The sequence below is a fragment of the Aedes albopictus genome, chromosome 1, assembly GCF_035046485.1.
Source record: "Aedes albopictus strain Foshan chromosome 1, AalbF5, whole genome shotgun sequence".
NCBI lineage: Eukaryota > Metazoa > Arthropoda > Insecta > Diptera > Culicidae > Aedes > Aedes albopictus.
Window position 1 is genome coordinate 233,418,108 of NC_085136.1, and position 9,673 is coordinate 233,427,780.

General features: G+C 42.6%; 1 long non-coding RNA gene across 1 annotated transcript; it reads left to right on the forward strand.

The window, feature by feature from the left end:
• The first annotated feature begins 585 nt into the window (after positions 1-585).
• On the forward strand, positions 586-2,487 carry LOC134286974 (uncharacterized). Its single transcript, XR_009996938.1, has 3 exons — positions 586-726; positions 795-955; positions 1,012-2,487. It is a non-coding gene; the product is annotated as an uncharacterized LOC134286974 (long non-coding RNA).
• Positions 2,488-9,673: the final 7,186 nt, after the last annotated feature.

Sequence of the window (9,673 nt, forward strand, 5' to 3'; positions counted from 1 at the left end):
ACGACTGGTACGACGGCGAAAGTAAACAGTTAAAAAACGAGAAGAATGCAGCATGGGCGAGAATGCTACAACACCGTATGAGAGCGAATGAGGCAGCCCGAACTGCGCTAAGGACACACGGAAGTTCTACGAGATGCTGAACCGCTCGCGCAGAGGCTTTGTGCCACAAGCCGACATGTGCCGAGACAATCACGGGAATCTTCTCACGAGCGAGCGTGAGGTGGTCAAGAGGTGTCGGCAGCATTACGATGAGCACCTCAATGGCGAAGTTGCAAGTACCGAAGGTGGCATGGTAACAGATCTAGGAGTATGTGCACAGGACGAAAGACTTCCGGCCCCTGACCTCCAAGAGATTGGGGAGGAGATTGGCCGGTTGAAAAACAACAAAGCCGCTGGAGCAGACCAACTACCAAGCGAGCTTCTAAAATACGGTGGAGAAGCACTGGTGAGAGCACTACACCAACAATCAATATGCAACTGGCATTTCGCCCATGACTCCAGTTACATCAATTTTCAATAACCCCAATCCCCCACTACATCATTTTTGAATTAACACAAGAAGGCGGCGCTTCTGACGCTTCGCGCTGTCAATCATAGTTACCTTCGTCCGTTCAAAATTTCGTAAACAACAAGTGAATACAGTTTTACCGTTTTACAGTCATTTTTTTTTTTTGAAAGCGGATTCCCGGATACCGGATCACCGAATTATTGTATCTATATAGTGGAGTATGTTGTGCTATCATATGTGCCTCGTTTGTTAGGTTTCTCGCATCTACCTATTCTATTCTCTTCAGCAACTGAAGATCCCGTCTCTGTCCGAAATGGTTTCCAGGGTGTCTGCTATAAGATGAATTGGACCAGTAACATTGAAAACCAATTCCCCGGGATTGAACAGAATTAACAATAATTTCAAGGAAGACAGGACATGTCCTGTAGGACGACATTGTTGCTGATTGTAAATTGTAATATGTAACGGGTAACTTCTTAAAACTAATATTATATTCTTTGTAGCTGCCATCTTAATTATAAATACAACTAGGCGGTGTCGGAAAGGTCTTCAGAACGGCATGTAACAAATGGGCTGCATTCTATAAAGTGACACGATACTGGACATGAACCTATAATTTATTAAAGTGTATTACCGCTCATGTTTCGTAAAACATTTGTATTAAAACAAACATCCTAGCTACAGTTTTTGAAATTTATTTTTTTTTTTATGATAATACAAATATGTACATTATTCAGTTTATCCAGCTTTTTACGCTGGATGAGGGGTGATTCGATTTTGACAATTCTTGCCGACAGCCCTTGCAGCATCAGATCTCATCAGAGTAGCCAAAAATTTCAGTTCAACTGATGCAAAATGTCAAAAAATTTCACTTTGTATTTTCAAGTGTCTATGTTTGAATTAAATAAAAGCCTTTTCTATCATTTTAGGTTTGCGATGGCCACTACCACAAATCGAATCGAAAATGCCGATGAAAGAATTCGCAAGTTGATGGCGGAACAACAAATGATGTTGTTTAAACAGCTGCAAGTGCATCAATCCACTACAAACCCAACCCACTTGGCGATCAAAAATATCCGTACACTCGTTACCCTCATTCAGTACCAAACTACCCGAATCTATGGCCGAATTTAATTCCTTGGGTCGTTCTTGCTATTCATGCTAATCCCCATTCAATACAAGCTCCTTATATGATGTCGTTTTTTAGTAGACTCCTAAAAAATAGAACAGTTTTTTGTAGGTCTAATTGCCGGAAGATAGGTCACAAAATGTGATCATTCTGTATCATAACGACTCCTTCATGAGGTTTTTATGGTAAAATTTTTAAATTCCAAAAATGATATAAGCATTATTTAGCTTTGTGTGTAACGTTTTCCTAATCACTCCATCCGCTAACTCACTGTATCAAAATGGAATTGGTCAATTCAATGTATGTAAATTGAAACTTTTTTCGAATGAGAATCTCAGGCATTAAAAAAAACAAACTAGGTCAAGTTTGGCAGTCCAATTTTTTCAACCCTTCAGGAAGCGCGCCGTTGTAAAAGCGCGCCTTCTGAAAGGTTGAATAGACAAAGACATAATAGTTGAAATAGCTGCAACATTTTTTTTAATGTAGGAAAAGTTTATGCTGCCGAGCGAGTTGGGTATTTGTCCAGTTTGAAGTGGATTCATGAAGTTGCGGCCATAAATGATTTGGTATTTCGACATCAGGTAGCTATTTCCCTTCACCGCATGTTCTATTCCATGTGTTGCGGTTTTACAAATGCTGGTGGCCATCACAAACCTAAAATTAAAGAAAAACCATTACTTTTTCATACATAAACTCTTGTAAACCTTTGTAAACATCCAAGATGAAAATTTTTGACATTTTGCTGGAGTTGAACTGAAATTTATCGGCTACTATGATGAGCTCTGATGCTGCAAGGGTTGTCGGCAAGAATTGTCAAAGTTGGATCACCCCTCATCATAGCGTAAAAAGCTGGATAATTATCGGCCAGATTGATTGCTCGTGGAAACAAATGCCGTATCTGACGGACAGTTAGGACCAGGAACGCCGCTGGAAAGTCAACTGTTCCCCGGTTGTATGTATTACATCATCGGGGATATAGAGGCGAATGAATTTATAAAATTTAAAACCTCTTAAATAAAAATAATAATAATAATAATAATAATCATCGGGGATATTACGGATCCCTACCGTAACACAACTACTCTAATCGCTCCCGTCCCGTTACCTCTTTAAGTTCTCGGCATCACTATCGAAGCCATATTCCCTCCGACAAAGTCCACCCCGGAGGCTGCCGTGGGCTCAATACCAATCAGCCTGATGTTTTCTTCTGGTTCCCATCTGGGATTGTACTTTAGTCCGGGGTCCAAAGAGGTCTTTTAACCGGTACTACCTTAAGGCCCCTTAGCGTGTCATCGCAAAATGGCTTCTTCAAAATCATTGACCGAAATCAACTTTACACAACATTGCACCAATACATCTTTGTAAAAAATCGACACTTATCTTATTCTATAAAATAATCAATTTCACGCGATATATTCGGCATAAAAATGTATTCACACTTCTTCAAATACAAGCCTCTTTCCAAGTAATCACGATTTCTAAGCATTAGTTCACTCGAAAGTAGAAATTTTTATCGATTTATTTCGACCGCACTCAAAATGTGGTTGGCGGTGTTTACCACCCACCGCAGTACCAACGAAGACGGCGGCAGCGCGGTGGTGTCTTTTGGCGCGCACAATCATCGATCATTGCACGCAGTGATGTCGATCCTGCTGGCCAAAGCATCAATGAAATTGATCAAAATCAATTAAAAAATCCAGTCAAACACATTGGTTATGCGTCATAAAATCAAAAATAATTTGTGGGGTGATTATTTTTTATCTTTTTTACCATAATTGTTAGTGAAATATGCAAAGCATTATAATTTACGATATCTTCACCAAGCGGTCCGCCAGCACTGCTGTTGCAGCAAACATAAACAGTGGGAGAGCGTACCAGAATAATTCGATCATTTCTAGCTTGTTACATAAAAAATCTAACATTTTTCGAGACATTTGGATATGTTTCCTTGTTATTCATTGAAGTAGAGTAGTTTACTGCTTGAGTTGCTTTCAAATTATTCATATTCTCGAAATGTTTACATTGGAGCTACCGAGACAAAGAGGTGCTGTTTTTGTTTGTTTGTTTATGGAATTGCTATAGAAAGGCTACACAACTACTATCGTGCTTGATGATTGTTTGGAATAAGAATCAAATAAGAAGAATAAAATTTGAGCTGACACGCTAAGGGGCCTTAACGATGCAGGTTGTACGTCTGCGTTTGGGGAGGCGCCAACGACTCTCAGAGTGAAATTCGGATGTGAATAGGGATACTTGACGTATCAGAGGATGAAAAAAAAACAAACACGAAAACTTTGTTATCTTGGTTACCTGTTTCAAATTTTGTTTTGTTTGCTTTGATGGTGTGGCGAAATAAGCGTTGCTTTAAGCGAAATAAGAAGCAGGCGAATTTTCCTGGGGGAAAGTGGGGGAGCGAATGGCGTCATAAAAATGTACGGTTTTATTCCTCACATTTACATCTTGAAGTTAAATCTATGGGGACACTCTCGAGTCCCTTCGAATCTCGCAGAGGGTTACGGCAAGGCGATGGTATTTCGTGCCTGCTGTACAACATTGCTTAAGAGGGTGTAATAAGGAGAGCGGGGATAAACACAAGTGGAACGATTTTCACGAAGTCCGTTCAGCTGCTTGGTTTCGCTGATAATATGGATAGGGTAAAAAATATAATTTGGACATGTATGTAATTTGGACAGGCACGATGATGTACGCCTTGTTCCGAACAGCTAGTTAAAGTAGATACTTCTGAATATCGATTATTGGATCAAACAGACCCTTTTCTGATGACTTACGTTGAAAATACGCTTAACAATTAAGAATTTACTTCAAAATTATCGAAAATGTTAATTGTTTCACTAAAACCCCTCAAATGCACAGGTATGCAAGACGACATACACTTCACAGTCAAATACAAAATTCCCCTCAAAATAGTTGAATTAATAATTGTAAGAAGTTTGAAAGTCTTATTGCATTGAAAAATGTTTAATAAAGAAGCATTAGGCAGCCAATCTCTTAACATTCATCTAGAACGCTTAAAATAGGTGGTGTCCAAAATACATTACAAGTTTTCTACTGTAAATATATTTTGGTCATCTGCCAAACTACATGGGGATGCTGTACGATTGCATACTTGGAGGCGTATTCTGTGGGTCTGGCGATATTTCCTCGATTTTAACAAAAACTGTAATAGTTATAAAAATAGATGCCTGTTAAGTGGTTACATTTGATTATTTGCAAGAAAATATTCGATAATTTATGCTATTTCCATATTTGAGCAGTATTCATGGCTAAACATTGAGATAACTGCCCTGTCCAAATTATATATACCTGAGGGTGTCCAAAACATATATTTGGTGTCCAAAATGCAATTCTAACAGGCGATTGGAAATTGTGATTTTCTTAGCTTAAAAAGCCTTCGTTAAGGTTTTTGTCACCTGGAACGCAAAGTACAACCATATTATAAGCGTAGCAGTAATTTTGCAAAATAATTTATTGTTTTTTAAGGAAACTAGGAGACGATTTTTCCAACGTTGTCCTCAGCCTGTCTAAAATACATGAATTACCCTATTATAGCTAAATTTGAGACGATGGCGGAAACGTACATCCGACTAAAGAGTGAAGCCAGGCGAATCGGATTAGTCATTAATGTGTCGAAGACAAAGTACATGATGGTAAAGGGCTGCAGGGAGAAATAACCGCGCCCGCCACTCCGACATTTCTATTGACGGCGATGAAATCGAAGCGGTTGAAGAATTCGTGTACTTGGGCTCACTGGTGACCGCCGACTACGACACCTGGTGAGAAATTCAAAGCCGCATTGTGCCAAATCGAGCTAACGTTGGATTTCGCAGCAATCTACGATCGAACAAAGTTCGCCATCACATAAAGTTGATTATCTACAAGAGGCTGGTTTGACCGATAGTCCTCTATGGGTACAAAGTATGGACTCTACGTGCAGAGGACCAATGCCCCCTTGGAGTTTTCGAGCGGAAGATGTTTCGTACCATCTACGGCGGAGTGCAGATGGAAGACGGGACTTGGAGAAGGCGAATGAATCACGAGCTGCATCAGCTGCTGAGAGAACCAACCATCGTGCACACCGCGAAAATCGGGAGGCTACCCGACTAAAATGGTTCTCGAGAGTCATCCGATCGGTACAAGAAGACGTGGTGCGCAGCGAGCTAGGTGGGTCGAGCAAGTCCAGGACGATCTGCGGAACTTTCGCAGAATGCGAAACTGGAGAGACACAGCCATGGACCGAGTGGAATGGAGACGGCTCCTACGTACAGTAGAGGCCACTCAGGCCTTAGTCTGATCGGTAAGGTAAGTAATATCCAAGAATACTGAGTCAGTTTGCTGCTTTTGAGCCAAGCCAGGCTGAATTTCTTCAACAACTTCCGCAGGCGAGACAACAACGCGATTAGACGGTACGAATTGGGCGCTGTCCATAAACTACGTAGCCCTTTTTCGGCCATGTCAGACACCCACTCCCCCCCCCCCTCCCTCCCCTCTCGCTCTCGTAGACTTTTGTTAATACAAAATTTTCGAAATTTGTATGGAGCGTAGACTTTAGCCAGACCGCCCCCGTTCCCCTCTAAGAGTCTACGCAGTTAATGGACAGGCCCTTATGATTCGACGCGGACTTCCCAATTTTTTAGGTAGCTATCATGCTGTTTTTCTTGGCGTAGCGTCCAACTGAGACAAAGCTTGACTTCTCAGCTTAGTGTTCCATCATGAGCACTTTAACAGTTATTAACTGAGAGTTTGCTTTGCCAATGACCATTTTGAATGTGTATATCGTGTGCCACGAGGAACCCATCACCCTCAGTGTGACCATTCTCAATACCCACGCCTTAACACTTGTGCTTATATGGGCCCTCTAGCTATCATGTCTCTAATTATCCGGAACATTATTATTATACAGAAACTGATTGAACAAATTCAACAACAGCCTCTTCACGACGTTAAGGAGGTTTTAAGCGATTGACAAACATAATTCAATCCGTTCTTGGATCAGACTTGTAACATGGAAAAAGAGCAAATAAGAATTCGAACTTGAGATTTCACCAATAGTACATTTCTCGATCCTCGTTAACCGATGACACATTATGCATTCTTCCCCCGACGTTCCAATGAGTTCTATTCGAAATCTCGCGTACCAAACTCTCGACGAGGCGACGCCTGTAACCGCTTTTCTTCGCCTTGACCAAGTTGTTAAAGTTGCGTTCAAGAAGTGTAGAATTAGCTTAAGTTAAAATACACAGAATTAAAAAAAAAGTTGCGTTCAAGGAAAGAATACCGCTCATAGCTGCCAACCCAACCGCGTTTCCAAAACTTTACAAATGCCGCGAATTTCTCGCGATAGATTTTTGTACACTCGCTGTCCCACCATCAATTGGGAGGTTTGCTACAAACCGACGGACCAGGCACTGGCCGACGTTGTGCCTGACGCGCACTACTGGGGATCAGTTCTGGTAGAAACCTATGCTCTTTCCATGGAGGAAGGACTTCTACCGATTGCTCACAGTCGATAATTTCTTCCGCGTATATCCCCCAGTCAATGATGCTAAGTGAGATCGTAGGAGATACAGATTGATGTGATCCATTTGAAATAGAAACAAATGGATCGTCAGATGATAGTGAGCTCGAATAGATTGAGAGTTCTAATCAGCTATCTCTAGCACTTCCATCTTCTGCTGAAGGTACAACTCGCGAAGCTTCCCCCGTGTTTAAAATTGCCATGTTGAAGTCATCACAGCCTGTACTATGGGAATTGAAATCTCCCATGAGCATTGAGTAGCCGGAGCAAGATATTTGGGGCCGAAACTGGGGCTATTGCTACGGTTCTGTCATCGGTTGTAAATCGACTCTGTAAAATGAGTGATATACTGTGAAAACTTACCAGTAATTGCTGTCTCCGCTGCATAAACTACCAATGCGTTCACCAAAAAGAATAGCTGACAAAGTCCGCCTCTCTGGAGCACCTTCATTTTGGATTTCCACAATAGTCACGTATTTTGCTATTTCACTAAATACCACTTGCCACTGATTTTCAAACTCTCTCCTGAGTACGTCTTATTCAAAGCTGCAATCCGGAACCGTTATCCTCTGTTTCCAGTTGAAAATTTAGCACTTCCCAACGTACAATTGTAAAATTTAAAGCCAACAATTCCACCCACACTGCTGTATTAACACTCCACTTGACGCTGCCTGGCGTCTTTCAAAAATCCTGTTTCCCCTAAGCGCCGTTTCCGATCACTTCTTCTTTTCACTTAGGAAAATCTTTTGTTTCGATTGCCGCGTTATTCTTTACCTTCCACCGTTAAAACACAATAGGACACAAACCGGACACAACTTTGAAATATGCGGCAAGCGTGGTTCATTCGCGGCAGGGGATTTGTTTCCACTTAAACGTTTTTTTTCTGGGGTTTCCTTTCTTCCACGCGTTTTTCACGTCTCTTAGGCGGAATTTTCCGTGGGGGTCCTCTTCCTTGGTCCACCAGTCATGCTTCGCATTATAATTCTATTTTCACCGCTGTTGAAAGAAAAAAAAAACGGTGTCGTTGAGTAGGTCTTCTTTCACGGAAGGTCAAAAACGTTGACCGCGGTCAACAGATTCGTTCAGCGTCATGGCCGCATAGCCAAGCGGCGCGGTTCAACTCAAAACTTTTCTCCCCCAAGCAAAAACTTCCAACAATCAACCTTCTGCACACTTTTTGAAATTAGGTCTTCGTAGTCCAATCCCTTCCGTGAACCGAATTGACTGCCAGCAACGATACAACTGCGGACCGAACTTCCGAAGCACTTGCCTTTAGCAGCAGGAGATTAACGAGCCCGCCGCACGACACCTTGCTTCCTTCGGCGCCAAAACTCAACTATCACCGACCTACCAGGGGGATAGCTTCCGGTAGCTATCGAAGCCACCTAGCAGCGCACAGAGCCAGTAGTAGGCCCTGCCAAATGTTGATTTTATTGCAGAGGCAGCCTACTGCGTGTTCGACGGCCGCCTTTCCGGTCCAGCAGTCAGCTTCAATGTGATGGATAATAACCCCCCTATACTAGACGGGATAGCACGGGAGGCGGAATGCACACCGACACAATCAAACGCGAAACGAACACAGACACACTAATCCGGTTGTTGTAGACCACAAAGTGCAGAACTGCTACTGCTGCTGCTGTAGAGTAGACCCAACGATGCTGCAGCTCAAGCTCCAAGGAAAAGCTTTCGTTCCGTCCAAACGTTCGCACCGAACTGAACTTGCGGCGGCTGGGGAATTCTGCCTGAAGCTGTTGGTCGACCGATGTGGTCGTTCCTTACACTCGGGTTCGTGCTGTTGTCGTGGGTGTACGACGGCCAATCAGATGGAAACGAAGCTGGAAAAGTTGAATGAATTTTCCACCCGTCGTCGGTCGGCTGGATGCAGAGAGCAAATGGTTCCGGTGGTTTCGGGGAATGAATCGGGTTCGCTCTCGCTCCTACGAGGCAAGAGGATGAGAATGGCATGGTGGTGGTAGACAGTTACTCTCACGTGATAACAAGTAGATCAGGGTTGAAATCATGGGCATGCTGTTTTCTTGGAAGGTCTCTTCTACCGAAATATAACATTTGCTATTTACATTTCCATTGGATGCCAACAGCAAATAGTGCAGACAAGAACCTATAAAGCATCCAGTGGTGCTGATAGAAAATGATTCCTGCAGGGATGAAAGCATGGATCGTAACAATATGTGGAGGTTATGTGCGCGACACAGCGGGGAACCACGCACGTCAACCACGAATAGATGTACTGTAGTCCACATGATGAACCAATCATCATCCACTCCGCGAAACTCGGTAGGCTACGTTGGGCGGGACACGTCACCCGGATGTCGGGCAGCTGTAACGTTCAATGTTGATTTTGAAAGGAAACACGTGTTTAAGGGTAGTTATAATCAGAATCAAATAAGTGTGTAACCGAAAACAGCTATAAAATAGCGCCCAGCAGCATCGATTGCTTGAAGAAAAACTAGAGCACCAAATTTGAGTGCATCGCTGCGCT